Raw genomic sequence first — 13,266 nt, 5'->3', positions numbered from 1 at the left:
CTAAATCCTGAATCAGAATTGCAGTACTGTATATTGGCACATACATGTTTACAGTGCCCTCCGGCACCAGCCACACAGTCACAGTTTGATTCAACACAGGTTTCTTTTTTTACAATTTACTTTACGTCGCACAGATAGGTCTTATGGCGACGATGGGAGAGGAAAGGGCTAGGAGTGGGAAGGAAGCAGCCGTGGCTTTAATTAAGGTACAGACCCAGCATTTGCGTGGTGTGAAAATGGGAAACCACGGAAAACCATCTTCAGGGCTGCCGACAGTGGGGTTCGAACCCACTATCTCCCGAATACTGGATACTGGCCGCACTTAAGCGACTGCACCTATCGATCTCGGTGAACAACACAGTTTCGTTGATTGTCAAGCTGTAATAGAAATTTGAAGTATCATAGACTTCACTGAATCACATAAAATTAAGATATAAAATATAATACTGTATGTTTAACAATCCGCCCTTGCTGGCAAGACCTTGTGTGTACACTGCACTAGGTCTTCTGGTATGGGCTAGAGCAATTTTTTTACTTTCATTGATCTGTCTCTGTCTTATCCTTGGCTTTGACAATATGAAAGTGACTGAGGTATGAACGATGCTAGTAATGCTAATCCCTATGCAGCCAGTCCCTGCTATGATTGGTGTGAAAATGTTGCTCATAGGGTCAGTTGGTGTATGCATTTCAGTGGGCTTGGCAGACTGATATGTAATAGCAACTCTGGCTCGGTGCGGAAAGCAACGGAAAACTACCTCATCCTCTTTTCCCTAGTATGCCTATTTAGTGATGCCTAGGCCATCTATTACAGCTGATGGCAGAGCTGTTGAGGATCCCACCAGGGGCATCGCTGACGGACTGAACATACATACATGTTTAACAATAATGAGGCAACATAATTACCTCAATTGTAACCTTGTGCGGGCGTTTGCATACACTCGTCTGTCTTATAACAAACCCGGTAAGTGTATAACTGGAACAGTTCGTCTTTCTTCAACTTCTAACATGTGGCCACTGTCAACTAGTTTCTGCACTTTATTCTCTGTTGACTTGCGACTATTTTGGAAGTGTATGTACTCAAACCCATATTGTATTACAACTTTCATAGCACTACTTCATATCTTGACGACAAGACGCAACGATATTTTTGCCGTAATTATGACGCAAGTCTTCACTTCAGCGGAGCGCACTCTCACCGTATTAATACTCGGAACTCCTCCAGAGCGCTCCCTATAGTCTGAAAATTAAACGAGCGGACACAATTTTTTTAATGATCACCTAGATATGTACAGAAATATTAAATTCTTCACACAAAATGTAATATTGCTAATATGTAAAGTGAAACGCAGGTTTAACCCCTTACTGCATGCTTTGAGGTTCAACATAAGTTAAATGTCTTAGACTTACCATCAATTCTTAGGTGGGGCTATTACGTTAACACTGGTATGTGATGTGGTTTGCCTTAACAAAGTATATAAACGACTTCTTGCAATCTTTCGTTAACATTTTAACTTTCAAAGACCGATCATTACTGCCTAGTGACCATGCGAACGTACTGCAAGTAGCAAGTATACTCGCGCAGGTCGGTAGTATCTTTGAGGTTGAGCCAGAAGCACTCTTGAAGCCTGTGGTAATATGATGGAGAGGGCCAACGAAAAATAAACGGTGGTTGGTACGTATGGATGCTGACGGGGTGGAAGAGTACCTTTGGTTGTAGAGCTCTTTTGTCGTCTGCTATGTAAAAAAAACTCATCACTGGCATATGTGTTTGATTGGCTGTGCAGGCTGTTCAGTTGAAGCTGTACCGTAAAATTACAATAATAGGTTAAAGCAGAAAGCTAGAAAATCGTACGATTCAAATATGAATCACAATGCATTGTACGGATAACCATGTAAGAGCCACATTCGCCCACATTTTTCATTTTAAGTTGTCTACAAGTAAAGGAATAGAATATGCAGTTCGGGCCCTGTTCATTACTTATTCCGTTGACATTCGAAGTAAATAACGGCGCAGCATTCCGTTCGTCAACACGTAATCTCTGACATCACTATCTACTCTCCAGAAAAAGGAAAGAGCCAACGGAGTGTCAAGGTTTGTGTCACGAGTACAGTTCGATCGCTGGGCTGTCACCACTTTCTTGCACAGAGAGACTCTCATGAACTGGCGGACAAGACCAACGTGCTCTGGAATTCCAATGAGGAATCTTCCAAAGAGTGGATGCACTCAGTCTGGGCCTGGAATAATCTTATAATTCAGAAGTTTAAACACCGCTGTAGTGCTTTTTTTTTTACTACTGAGGTCTAGTGGCAAGAAATATTGAGAAAAATGGTCATGGTTAGGCCTATGACAAATGGCTGTGTTCTAATGGGACAGTTGGACTCCGTCCTGTTTAGGAATAAGGACGCTGATGGCGTAGATGTTAGATGGCTTTAAACAATAATAATAATAATAATAATAATAATAATAATAATAATAATAATAATAATAATAATAATAATAATAATAATAATAATAATAATAATAATAATAATAATAATAATAATAATAATTTTCATCAACATAAGGGTCATGATAGTCGAGTGATATCGTCACTGGTTGTTGACCAAGGCAATCGGAGCTGAAACTTCGTACATTGCATATATTATTCGTAATACAAAAATACATGACAACGTTCATGATCACTTGTTTATGATCATGATGACGATCGTCAACATTGGGCTATGATTAGGCCTATATACAGCATGTTAGGGGTATACGTGCAGATATTTCTTGTAGAAATAGAGAACGTTGTGACGAACCACTATATATGTATAATATTTTTAGTAATCGTCGGGAGTTACTTTCGTGAGCAAACGGTATGATGATTTTAGAGTAGTTAATATGCCACTTTGATGTGAATGGATAGCTTTGCTTTATTTAGAGTATGTGTATGGGCAGTCTGTCCACAATAAGAGCTGAAGGCTGGTGCTACTGGGTCATGATAAGTTACGCTCAATTCTTGCCAAACTGGTTTTGTTCATGTGTTTGGGCAGCCCGTCCAGGATAGCAGCTGAAGGCTAGTGCTACTGGTTCATGACAACTTACGAACCATTATAACCAAACCGGTTTTGCTTACGGGTATGTGCATCCTATCCAAGATAACAGCTGAAGGCTGGTGCTAGTGGTTCATGTTGTGTTAAGTAACTTTCTTCCAACGACATGAAGGATACAGACTGCTAAACATACTCGTTATAGCGCCCCTGGTTGAAACACAGCTAACTTTTGCCTGTAACTGTCATGACGGCTGCAACTTCTTGGTCTTGTTAGTTAGCCCTATTACCAGTTTAATGAGTTGATGAGATTATGTGTTATTGCAAATTATAGTTTCATTTCAAAATAAACACGACATTTCCAAACACTCTTAATGTTGCCTTAATGCTGTAATGAAATAAACGCAGTGAACATGGCAGGTATTTGCTTGGTTACAAGAAGAATTACGTGTGTAGAAGGATGTATAATTCGGCATCATTCACTAACAATAAAGCCATTCAGTACATAAAGACATGTTATACGTACAGCAGTTCATTGAGGAATTCACACACGTAGAGAATGATGCTACTGCCTTTTCATGACATACCTCCAGTGTCAGTGTCCGGTATAATTTTTGAATTTTACTTCTTGGTCTGGTTTGTTAGGTTTTATGCTTTTTTCTATTTATGACTACCTTCTAAGAACTGCTGTACACAAGCAGCACATAAGTCCGTTGGTTGCGGCGTAGAATTTCTCTTTCGACATCCTCTACCTGTCGTAAGGGGCCACTAAACGGCGTAATCCCAGATTCTAAACTTTAGACCACCGGAGCCCTGGCTGAGTGTAGGATTCCTTCCACATATGGTATCCTACCAGCTTCACCACTTTAATATTTCTATCGGACCTCTCTTGGTCAACCCTCACCTGACTTCATTCTACTGAATTTATAGCCTATATTTATTCATATATTTATCTATTTATTCATTTATTCATTCATTCATTCATTTAGTTTAACTTTGCGTGCCTTCTCAAAGACCGTATTCAATAACACAACACCTTCCCCAGATCCTATCAAGGTCAGATTCAGAGGAAAAAAGCATACGTTTTGCCTTCAAGTATCATGGCTGCCAGTGGTTCAAGTAGATTCCACGATGGCCATCAGAGTAGCAGCCTAAATTTTCAATGTCGTTGCATTCTTCCCAAATCAGTGTTGTATATTTACGAGCAGCCTGTCCACGATAAATTGTTAGTATTTTGTTTCCGTTTCAAGATCTTCAGATGCCGTTGGTCGTCGATCTCGGTTAATGGCGACATATCTAATAGCCGGTGTTAATGTGGATTCTGTTGCTCTTAAGTCCTTTTGGGGGATTGGAATATCTGTGGTCATCAGCCTCATTCTTTAGTGAATGACCTGAAAGCCTGTTGCAGTGCGGGATCTCTACGAGTGTGTGATATAATTAATCGAGCGTGAGGTTGGGATAGGCGCTGAGGGACGTGAAATACGGTAGAATCCCCGTTGTGCATTGCTTAAAGTTGGGAGGAAGAAGTCAAAATCGTGCTGACGCGTACGTAAACAAAGTTATTTACGTCAGCGAAAGAATGCATGGGATAGGATGTCCAAATGAGTAGTGTGGGAATTGAATTGTCGAAGAATATCGAACGTTTAGTTTCAAACGAACAATTGTCATATTATGAAACTAAATACATTAAACGAACGGAAATTTAGTGCTTTTGCTGAGCGGAGTGGCTCAGACGCTTGAAGTGCTTTCCGATCCCAACTTCGCAGGTTCAATCCTGGCTCATTCCGGTGGTATGTGAAGGTGCTAAAATACGTCAGCCTTGGTAGATTTATTGACACGTAAAAGGACTTCTCCGGGATTAAATTTCGGCTTCTCGGCGTCTCCGGAAACCGTAAAAATGTTAGTGGGACGTAAAGCAAAATTACATAAAAAAGGTGATTGATCCAAGTAACCGACATGTTACCACACCCATCCAGATTTTAATTAATTTATCAATTTATTTGTTTATTTTCCTCTAGATCTATAGTATCTACTACCGTTATTGATCCGTTAATGGGGAAAAATAATAATGCCTGACCTAGACAAGCTCTTGTACAGACAAACACACACAATCAATTCTCATAAATACTCGGCATCTGCTGACAAATGGCCCACGGACAACTTCCTCCCGGAGAACCGATTGTCATGTTAGTACAGCAATTAGATGAACAAATGATGAAACGGCAAAATTAAAATGGAAAAATTAAAATGAAATAAGGCAGTACGGCACAGCGGCACCCTGGCGCAGGTCCATCCATATGGAGGATAATACCCTCCTCCACCTTCCCTGACTGACATAGCATTCCACACCTAATTCTCCTCTCACGACCTCTCACCACTTGCTGCACATTCATCATATTACGTCACTGCTGAGTTGTGTCCTACATTATCTTCATGTTTCTACCTTGTGAATTGTTCTGCTTTCATGTTACCTTATCACCATGACTGTCTAACTTCTTACCATATTACCAAACCCGTAATTTATCAACTATGCGTCACTAGCCACACATTAAATTATTTAACCATTTTCGCTACACTCACTCTTAGCAAAAATCAGCTAAAATGCCTACTCGTACCAACAAATCAACCTCTTTTACCAATAACAACCCCACTCCGTCACCTTGCAACTTATACTTGTTTAACATACACTTCCAATTCAAATATAATTGAGTCCACCATTAACGTGCTAAAAGTATATTCACTTAAAATACCATACTCTTCTCTTAACCATCATTAACCTTCTAATAACTCACTAATAATTACCATCTAAAGTTCACTACCTCTCTCATCATCCATCCATCATAACTCTGATCACACTACGACCGCCCTCCATCCACCTTTCATCCAATCTCCATTATATCTCCAAACTCGCAACCACCTTCCGTACTTATCATTTCAATTCCAGGCCACATTTCCTTTACAATTACAATTAACATAAAGACACATTCACTTAAAATACCATACCTTCCCCTTGACCATATCAAAACCTCATCTCCACTATAACTTCTTCATTCTTCACCAACCAAACCATACAGTAGAGACACATAAATGTCTTTCCTTATATTACCACCCTGTCTTCAACCACTATTCCCTTTCTTACTTACTTACTTACTTACTTACTTACTTACTTACTTACTTACTTACTTACTTACTTCCTAAACTTATAAGAGTTTTTACTTCATGTTACTATACCTCATCATTTTTTCATTCCCCACATGTTACTTAAGCTCCTGCTTCTCCCTTCGTTCATAAACAGTTCTATTCTTTGCCTGGTTTCCGCTGACCTTTCCTTTGCACTCTGCACATCCATTCCTTCACTGCATTCGCTTCTCTGTCTTACCTCTTCACTGGCTATGTCCATAGCTGTATCCCTAAGCCTTCCTATTCTCACCCCGTGTCCACTGATCTTTCCATTTCACTATGTACGATCACACTTTCACTATGCTCATCTCCCTGCATTTTTTCGCTTAACTTCCTGTTTCTCTTGGTTTTTTCCTTATCACCATGACCGTCTTCTCCAACACTGCTGTCTATAACTAGTCTTTCTTCTCTCTTCTCCATTACTTCTTCTTTCTTGATATTCTCTTCCAATTCCCGTAGTTTCGTCACCGTCCAAAATCTGGTCCATTGGCCATTGGTTACCACTAGTTGTTGACCCTTAATGTAAGCTCTTAACCCTTGAAGTCTGGCCCGGACTAAATGTTTCTTTAGGGTATTAATCTTTTAATCCCTTCTCTTCCCATGTCTCTTTTAATCCAAACTTTTGTACTCCGTAGATTATCCACATCTCTTATCACTATTTCCGCCATCAGGGTGGAAAACAACTTCACTTTTGTCGGCCTGTTGACCCGTGCTTTGCACATCGTCTATTTCAACTTCACTTAAGTTAATTTTCATCCTTTTTGGATGATTTCCACAACTTTGTAGACTGTCAACACTTGATCCTCTCCTTTTTCTTCCGCCACTCCATATATAAATAAGCATTTCTTCCTGTATACTTTGCTACTATCTTCTATTTTTGCCTTCAGCTTCACCACCTCTTCCTCCATTACTCTTATTTTCTCTTTGAGTGACACAATTTCTCTCTCGTTGATTCCCACTTTGGTCATTGTTTCGTCTGTTTTTTCCCTGTCTCCATTGCCTCATATTTTCAAATTCTTTCACTTGTTCCTTCATCATATTTTTAATTTGCTCAAATGGGCATACTTCTTCCACGACCTCCTCAACCACCCTCCTTATGACTTCCAGACCTTCCCAGCTCATGTTGCCATTGGGAGTCGGGCCGGGGTTTACTTACACACCCCCTATAACCGCAGTACCATAATCACCTTAGCCTCCAATATCATCTCACCCTTCAATCTTGATTCCACTTTATCTCCTTCACTCCTGGCTGTTTCTATCCTCCCTCTCCCCTGCCATCGTCCGATACCTACCCGATATTGATCCACACCAATCATCTTCCTCTTCACTCTCATCTTCCTTATTCCACTCACCGCACACACTCCACTCCCGCTCTACCGGCACACTCGACTCAGCACGTCTGCTCTTGATGCCTGACTAGGTAAGACTGACGATCCAGATGTTAATTGAGAACCGGTGATGGAAGATGCCTTGACGTACTGCGCGGGGATGTTCTACAGCCCATGAGTGAGTGTTGTGGATATTAAACATTCCTTATCGTATGAAAATTGCCCCATCCGTCACGAATACACCCGATAGAAAGTCTGGATTGCGTTGGTAAATAAAATAACGAGTGGCAGAAATCCACTCTTGATTAGTAATCATCACCGAGATCGATAGCTGCAGTCACTTAAGTGCGGCGAGTATCCACTATTCGGGAGGTAGTTGGTTCGAACCCCCACTGACGGCAGCCCTGAAGGTAGATTTCCGTGGTTTCACATTTTCACACGAGGAAAATGCTAGGGCTGTACCTTAATTAAGGCCACAGTCGCGTTCTTCCCAATCCAACACCTTTCCTGTCCCATCGTCGCCATAAGACCTATCTGGGTCGGTGCGACGTAAAGCAATTTGAAATAAAAAGTGATCAGCTGGTGACAGACACTGCACCCGTTGAATATGGTAAAGATGCAATCGCTCTTCGCGCAGTGTCCTACGCTTGGTCCAAGTAGGAACACCAACAGCACGTGTGATACTACGCATACTGCGCCTGGATCGCAGTCTACCATTGTCAGGATGTCTTCTTCCGCGCCTAGGATTGCACGTGGCCTGTCAGGCCCTGGCTTTCACAGTGTGATGCAACATAACGAGTATCGCGAATACGCTGCACTGCAGCAAGTATCGTTGCTGGATTCGGCACCTGCCTGTTAGGGAAAGCTTTCCCGGTAGATTCGCGGAGCGCGACCCTTATTCTGTTGTGCTCCACAATACACTACCAGCATATCAAGGTATTGGCGGTTTTTATACACTGGCATTATTCAAATATTACTACTACGCAACGCGCGTACGACTAGTACGGACGGCAATTCGCCTCTCTGACAGCTGTTATTCGGGTGAAGGTCAGACAGGCAGCTCATAACTTTAGTCTGGTTTCATGAAGGGAGCGAGAACACTTCTAACCACATCCCCGTCGCTAGGAACAGCAGAGGACGTAAATGGCACGTGACACGTCGATTTCTGTCGCCGAACTGTTTACGTTGAATGTTCTTCCACAGTGTAATTTCATTATCATGGGTTTCGGGGTGAACTACTCGCCGTACGCAGAAACTCCCCGGACCTCATTTCTTCATTTTGTAATAATGCACAACACTGCGCAAAAACAAAACCTATAGGACGTCCGGTTAGTCTGCTAGACATCTCTAAATACCACAAGGAAAACAGTTTCCCCGCTAAACCACACACATTTCATTATGCGATTTGTGCGTATTTCAGCTCTTACTGATCTGGGGCATCATGTGTTCGCGGCTGCCTAGTTATACCCCACCCACCCTATGTGGTAATCAGCCCCATGCTCTAGTAAGTGGGGAAATGACCTGACAATCTGTGACGGTGCGGGATCTGTACAATTGTGCGGTATTCTAATTATTCGAGCGTAAGTTTGGGGTATGCACTCCGGCACGTATAATATGGTACGATCTCCGTTTTGCATTGCGTAAAGTTAGAACAGGAAGGCAAAATCATGTTGATGCGTACGTAAACAAAGTTTCTTATGGCAATGAAAGAATGCATGGGAAAGTATGTCTAAATAAGTAGTATCGGAATTAAATTGTCGAAGAACATCGAACGTTTTGCTTCATACCAATTATGGACATGTTATAAAAGTAAATAATTCAACGTACCTTCATTTCGTGCTTCTAAACGAAAACTAGACGTATAATGGTAAAATAAAGCATTATAATTTATTGATGCTTTTGCAGTGCTTATTAAACGAATCAAAATAAAAGTTACAAGGCTGCATGGCTCAGGCGGTTCAAGCAATGATTTCATGAACTTAGTAGGTTCGATCTTGGCTTAGTCCGGTGGTAATTGAAGGTGCTCAAATATGTCACCTTCAGATGGGTAGATTTACGGGCACGTTAAAGAATACCTGCGGGAATATTCCGACACCGTTCGTTTCTGTTGGAACGTATACAACGTTATTATTATTATTATTATTATTATTATTATTATTATTATTATTATTATTATTATTAATATACCTGTATTAGTCTATTATTTCTAATATTATGAAAATAAAGTTAACCGCCACACTCAAACTTCGTAGCCCATGACATGTCAGAAAATGCTAAAGAAAAGAGAGAACTGTCAACAAGTCAGAATTATTATTAATCTTATAATTCGGGACATGTCTCCAAAATTTCTGAAAGATGTATTTACAAATTGTTTTACGTCTCACCGACACAGACAGGTTTTATGGCGGCGACGGGATAGGAAGTGCTGGGAGTGAGAAGAAAACGGCCGTGGCCTAAAGTTAGGTACCATCCCGAGCATGGCTGAGGTGGAAATCGAAACCCCTCTACTAAGTTGATCTTCCGAGGCTGAGTGGACCCAGTTCCAGCCCTCGTACCAATTTTCAAATTTCGTGGCAGAGCCGGAAATTGGACGCGGGCTTCCAGGTGTGGCAGCTAATCACACTGACCACTACAGAGGCGGGCGAATATGTACTTGAACGTCCAAAGTTACTGTTCTATTCCTTCTTAGGAAATGGTTGAAATGCCTTCCGTTAGATCGACGACAAGCTTCCATGTGGTAACCACGAAACTCTCACCCGTCTTCATACCTCCACGTCACCTCTCACAGTTGCGACGTCATCCCAGATCCGTTGTCTTAGAGTTCCTTCATCAGCAATTTCCACTTGGTACACCATGTGTTTTGAGGTGCCCCCAGAAATAAAAGTCTAGGGGATTTAAATCGGGGGACCTCGAATGCTAGCTGAAGGGACCATATCGACCAACCCACCAATTCAGGAAACGGCGATCAAGAAATCGGCTAACGTCCATACTGATATGAGGAATTGCCTCGTTGTACATGAACTACATCCGCTGACGTACCTGTAGTGGAACGTCGTCTAGAAGCTCTGTCAGAGAAGACTGCAGAAAATGGAGGTAACTGGAGCCAGTTAGTTGTGGAGGCAGCGCCAATGATCCAAGAAGCTCATCTCCCCAAATCCCGACTCAGAGATTTGTAGAAAACCTATGCTGGAAATGACCTTGGTGAATGGCATGAGGATTTTCTTCTGTCCATGTCTGGGCATGGTGAAAATTAAATCCTCCCCGATAAAGGGTGCCTCATCTGTAACCAAAACCTTGTGTGGAAAATCTGCATTATTTTCACATTGTTGCAAGGACCAGGTGCAGAATTCAGCTCTTGGTAGGTAATCCTATTCTTGGAGATGTTGAAATCTCTGGTAGAAGTAAGTATGGGTACAATAGCTGTTCACTCAATGTACGGTGAACGGACCAGTTGGATGTACGTACTTGCCTTGTCAAGATCCTTCGTCTCTCTTCGACAAGTCGTAAATTTTTTTCTTCCCGCCTAACCTCCGCAGGATCACATTGCGGTCCGTGACCCTCAATCCCAGGAATAAGCGTGCGTTGTGGTGAACAGCCACGAACATTCGGCAATTAGGAATGCGGTGGATCGGAAATCGTTGTCTATACAGTTCCCTCACTGCATGTGCAGATTTTACAGCTGTTCTGCAAACGAGGTGAATATCAACTAACTCGGCACAAGTAAACGTTTCCAATATATAATCAACCGGCTACAGTGATGTTACCTCTACAACTGTCCCACGACTGAGCTTCAGTGGAGCCTAAATTCAGTGCTGTCGCATTCACTTGTTCACGCTGAGTGTAACGTCACTATGACTGTCGGTGTAACAGCTGCGTCAGTTCGTTTCCCATCTGATTGGTATACGTGGAGTTATCAGTGTGGTGAGGTTAAAAAATACATTTAAAGTAAACAACAGGAATACATTTTGGAATAATCAGTGGAGCGAAGCCATATGTTGTAATAATAATGGAAATGAAATGAAAATCTACAGCCTGTTTCCAGTCATTCGACCGGGCCAGAAAATTAATGATTGAAGCTCCCATCTAGTGGTGAGGATAGGAATTGTGCCGACTGTCGAAGCCTGTCCCACTCTTCAGGGCGATGATTAATGAAACGACGGATGAAATGATATTGGAGAGTGTTGCACGAATGAAAAATGACAGAAAATCGGAGTACCCGGAGAAAACTTGTCCCGCCTCCAATTTGACCAGCAGAAATATCACTCGGTGAATATATTTAAATCACGTTACATCTTAATAAATAATTCAGCTAAGAGAGTGTCACTCCGCAGCGGACAGTGCCGTACAAAATAACGTTAATGGTGCCATAGGGAATAAATACACACACCTCTCTATTTTGGAGCTACATACGCGATACCTTTCTGTTCAAGGGTTTTGAGTACAAATATTTCGGTCTTTCAAAGATCCCAGTTGTTGATATGACTATTTTATTTAAAAATACAGGAATAGCACACTCGCAAATAACTTCACTCATTAACTGTGAATGTGCGATTTCAGGACAACTGAAGTGAAGAGAATCCCGCAAAGCAGACACTAAATAGTCACACACAGACGCACCAGGATTTTTATTCACAAAATGTTGTGCTTTCAATACGAAATCTTGAATAGCTTTCAAAGTCCAAAGCAGCCTGCTGTTTTCATCATTTTTATAAATCAAGTCCATTAGCACTGATGAACATCTTGGTCTTGTCAAAAGAATCAAGAAAAAGTCACACTTGATTTTTAGGAGTGCTTTTCGAGCAACAAAAGCTCCTATATACAATAGACATGCTAACTTCATAGATAGGTAGCCCAGATCTGAAAGAGAAAATTTTCTTTTTTTAAATCGTGCCTCAGACCTACAATGAAGAAATAGTTATTATACAATGTATTTAAACATTAGCTACCGTAAGTATAGAAGTAACTTACCAGGGGACTTGTGCAGATCCTCAAGGATACACGTGAATTGATCTGGTAAATGCGCTACATTACGCTGACTTTGGGGCGCTTTTGGAAGACCCTCTTCCACATTTCCGATCACAGAAGTGCCATACTCCATCTCCACGTTAGGAATAGCCAAGATTCCCGTCTTCAGAATGCGATTGAGACTGAAAATGACAGCTCTAGCATCCAGCACATCATTGTTGACTGACATTTGCCGCAGAGCGCTAAAATACATCTCTATAGAGTCACTATTGAATGCTCGGGTCACTACGAAATGAAATCCTGACTGAAGAAGGTACTTGACACAACCCACTGTTGATGCTGACGTTAAAAAATGGCCTCATACGTCTCCTTCGTAAGAAATTGCTTTCCGGCTTTCTCACTGGCAGTCTTAAGTTCCTTCGGGTACTGGGGACAAACTTTTTCCATTCACTCCAATCTCTCGTCATCCAAGCTGAAGAAATGCATGTCCCGCTGCAATGTTGCTACATGTGGGCTACTGGCATCATGCATGTCTATCCATTTCTTTATTGACATCATGTATTTGATAGTGGCACCTGCATGAACAAAATCGCGCGCATCTTTATGATATGAATGGTTTTTAAAATATTCTAGGGCTGTTATTACTTCAGTCGACAAAATACCTTTAGCGCGCTGCACATTCATTTTTTCAAAGTTAGAAACCAGTTTCACAGTTTCTTTTGATTGCATCTCATACAGTTCTTGATAAAATCGCCACTTATGT

The sequence above is a fragment of the Anabrus simplex genome, chromosome 4, assembly GCF_040414725.1.
Source record: "Anabrus simplex isolate iqAnaSimp1 chromosome 4, ASM4041472v1, whole genome shotgun sequence".
NCBI lineage: Eukaryota > Metazoa > Arthropoda > Insecta > Orthoptera > Tettigoniidae > Anabrus > Anabrus simplex.
Note: the sequence above shows the minus strand (reverse complement) of the source record.